Source organism: Triticum dicoccoides, unplaced genomic scaffold (assembly GCF_002162155.2).
Source record: "Triticum dicoccoides isolate Atlit2015 ecotype Zavitan unplaced genomic scaffold, WEW_v2.0 scaffold18832, whole genome shotgun sequence".
In the NCBI taxonomy this organism is placed as follows: Eukaryota; Viridiplantae; Streptophyta; class Magnoliopsida; order Poales; family Poaceae; genus Triticum; species Triticum dicoccoides.
This window is the reverse complement of record NW_021229145.1, coordinates 6905-10853: the sequence shown is the minus strand read 5'-3', so window position 1 is coordinate 10853 and position 3949 is coordinate 6905. Positions and strand designations below refer to the sequence as shown.

The 3949-nt window shown below is 46.3% G+C and overlaps 1 long non-coding RNA gene across 1 annotated transcript; it reads left to right on the top strand.

The window, feature by feature from the left end:
* Positions 1 to 1117: 1117 nt before the first annotated feature.
* Positions 1118 to 1819, top strand: LOC119344819. Its single transcript, XR_005166819.1, has 2 exons — positions 1118 to 1371; positions 1609 to 1819. It is a non-coding gene; the product is annotated as an uncharacterized LOC119344819 (long non-coding RNA).
* Positions 1820 to 3949: the final 2130 nt, after the last annotated feature.

Genomic DNA, 3949 nt, shown 5'->3' with positions numbered 1-3949 from the left:
CGTTCCTGATTGCAACGTTGTCGTTGACTGAGGTCGCAAGGTCGTCCCGGTACCAGGCTTAGGCAGTACTTCCTTTTTTTTTGTTCGACCTAGGCGCTACTCCTTCCGTAAATAAATATAAGAGATCTAAGCGACTTTTATCTTTTCTTCTAGAGGGAGTACTTGTTTTATGAGTGTGCCTCAGAACAACTTGTATCTAAACCCCACAACATGGCAAGCATTCCCCGTACGCGCAGCTGCCCGTCTGCGAAGGCGCACACTTCTTCTCCCGCCCCCATCCCAACCAGTGGCTCCAGCTGCATCTATGCATGAAGCTCAAATTCGTAATCTTCAGCATCATTATCTTCTACTCCCTCCGTCTCATAATATAAGAGCGTTATTGACACTACTGTACTGTAAAAATGCTTTTATATTATGGGACGGAGAGAGTATCTTCCACTTATTATCTTCTTTTCTTTTTAGGGAAAAAACTTGATTGTCCATTAATCAAACTGACATAGCATAGCCCATGGCGCCCTCCCTCCCATGCGGCCCTCGCGTCGCCTCCCGGGTGCCTCGGGGGCGATTTGATTTTTCATCGCGCCGCCTCCCCTCATCCCCCTTCCCTCCCTCGTCGCCACCAGAGACGGCCACCGGCAAAGTCTGCGCGGGCACCGCGGAAGGTGGCTCGGGGATCTCGGCGCCCGGATCAAAACATATTCACCGTGTACTTCAAAAATGTTAATCACAAATTTCTGAAAAAGTTTGCATCACATATTTGTCAAAACAGTTATGCATAAGAATGACCATCATCTTCCACTGAACCTGCACAAGCTTCAACGTCGCCTCGAAAGCCGTTGGCCATACTGCCGCCGCTGCCGCTTCAGCTCGTAGTAGGGGCGCTGCCAGGGGCGGAATTGGGCCTGGGGCAACTGGGGCTATAGCCCCAGGCATGGCCCATCTAATAGGTTATATATGCAGCAGTAAATTTCCATTTTCGAAGACTTGGAGAGGCCCAGCCCCAGGCCTCAGCCCGCTGAGCTTTTCAGCGCCACAAGCCCAGTCTGGTCGATCGCTGCAGAAATTGGTAGCGCCTCGACCAGATCGCTCCATAAATCGCCACCAGGCTCTAAAAAAAATCGCCACCAAGCACGATGCACGATCGCTCCCATTCTCTAACGCCTGTCTCTCCAGATCTACCCCCCAAAAATTTCTCATGCTGCGCCGCCAACTCTCCCCGTCTCATCGACTACTCGATCCACTAGACGCGCGCGGAGGCGGCCGGTGCTCCGAATCACGGATCTCTCGCATTGTTGGAGTAGCCCGCTTCACGCTCCTGTTCTGCTCTGTGTTCCATCAGTACATCTCCAGATCTCCACAACTGGCTGAAAGGTAGTACTAACATTTTCCCATAGTTCTTTTTGTCAGCCAAAACCAACGACTTCGTAATTGCATTGCTTTAGTCAATTTGTTTCGTTGTTATTTGTTAACAAAAGAAATAGAAAATCAAGATGAAGAGGACCTGGACAGTTCATATGGTCTTGTTTTCCAAAATGGCAAATGAACAGTCGACTTGGTTTATCTCTATTTCTTGATTTTAAATACTCATTTTTATGTTTACAACTCCAGGTCCTTCTACTATTGCCGATGAAGAAATGATCTGTCTCAAATGAAGCAAGCCTTCATTTATTTGGCATCACGGTTTGCAATGATGCACTTTGTTAGATCGATGGCATGTTTATTGAAATTGCTCTTGTGGCAATAAGGAAATAATGTTTTACTCTTCATCAAAATTTATGGTGTACTTCTAACATTCAATTGTATGTGTTATTTTTGGCGATTTTTTGTAGGTTGTGGTATTGACGTTATTTATAGCCGCTTAGCTTTAGCCCTAGGCTTCGAGAAATCCTGATTCCGCCTCTTGGCGCTGCCAACACATTCGAGACACCTCCTTCCTCGACGTAATTTAGGGACACCACTGAACCCTCCGATTATGTGTAGCACCTCGATGAGTTGTGTCGGGACCTCCGTAATTTAGGGACGCCACTGAACCCTCCGATTATGTGTAGGGACGCCACAAAATGCAGTGGGTGTCATTTCTTTGTGAAATTTCATATGCGAGTAAACTGGTCGATCATGTATGCGAAAAAAGTTCAGATTTTTGAAAAAAATCAGTATTTTTTTTCTGAATTTACTATTCATAACAAGTGCGTGTGTCGAACCATGCCCCAAACAAAATTCATGTCCATTGAAAATCTTGAAATTATAAAATTCCTCGAGCTGGACTGAGGTATATATGTATTTTGAAATTGTTAAAAGGAACGCATAAAAACGGGAAACGAGAGAAATAAAAACCTTCCAGTTTTACGGCATTAATTGGAATTGACAGCGCCCAACATGCGCAAAGCTGTCAGCAAACTTCCAAAACCAAAGAAAGAAAGGAACGCGATGGTGCTGGCTGGCGCGTCCAATTAGTGCACACGACGCCGGTCGGAACGCAGCTGCGCGCAGATCAGATCGAAGCCCCGAGGAAACCCTTTCCTTCCCATCTTCAATCCCCGTTTCCTGTTTCTGATCCAGCCCGCTCCTACGCGACGCGATCGACGATGTACAAGCTCAGTCTGAACAATCCGTGCCAGCAGCGGCGGTGGGCGACGCCGGCCTACACCGACCGGAGCGAGGGACCTGACCACGCGTCAAGGTTCCATTCCACCGTTGCCGTCTATGGCGCCGAGTTCCGCTGACCAGAGTCCGGGTCCCGCACACTCATCTAGGCGTATGACCGGTGCAAAAGAGTCGGGTTCGAGCGAGTTGGACCGGCCTCTGCTTTAGAAATTGGCTTGTGCTCAGCTTGTATCGATCTCGAGTTAGTTTCGATCTAAATAAAATGATTTTATTGATAATCTAAGGCAATTTTTCAAAATGGTAGGACACAACACAACATAGGAAACCACTATAATTTTTTTTTCGAAAAGGGCGGATACCCCGGCCTCTGCATCAGCATGATGCATACGGCCCTCTTATTAAACAAAATAGAGTAGTATCAACAAGGTTCCAAAGGTCCTGAAGAATGAAAAAAGAAAGCAACACAAGCTCACACAGAGCCCGGATAAGCTAGATACATCAAGCTAGCCACATCAAAGAGCCACAACCGGCGGGGCAAACTAGATAGGAATACTAAATGCCTATCCTATTACATGACCGCCATCCAAACCGGTTGAAGATATCCCGAGCTACCATCTCCCATCGGACAGACCCAGTAACCAAATGCTCCCTGGCCTCCGTCTGGGTGAGTAGCGACCATGAACGAATCAGAGCCGTAGTCCGGAATAAAACCTGCAAAAAATGTATATATGATGTTCTGTTAAAGACCAAATCGTTTCTGCAGTTCCAGATGGTCCACAGCAAAGCACAAACCCCCACCCGAATATGTCTCCCTAAGTTGGGCTCAATCCCATTAAGCCATGTCCCAAACAAAGTACTAACCGAATTCGGTGGTTTGATGTTAAAAGCAATGTGGACCGTCTGCCATAGAACCTTTGCAAGCGGGCAATCAAAAAAGAGGTGTTTAATAGACTCATCCCGATCACAGAAACTACACCTACTAGGTCCTGTCCAATTGCGCTTCTTCAAGTTATCCTTAGTTAAAATTACTTGTTTATGAACAAACCACATAAACACTTTTATTTTCAAAGGAACTTTGACATTCCAAACATGTTTGGACGTGGGAATGGAGCTCAAATTAATAACATCAATATACATTGATTTGACCGTGAAGCCTCCAGACTTAGTTAACTTCCAGCGCAATTCATCAAGTTGTTGAGACAGCTGGATATCCATCAGCCTTCTAACTAGATGGAGCCATTATTCCCAACGATTGCCCGCTAGCACTCGTCTAAACTGAATATTAAGGGGGATAGATTGGAAAACCGAAGCAATGACCACCTCCTTTCGTTGAACAATACGATAC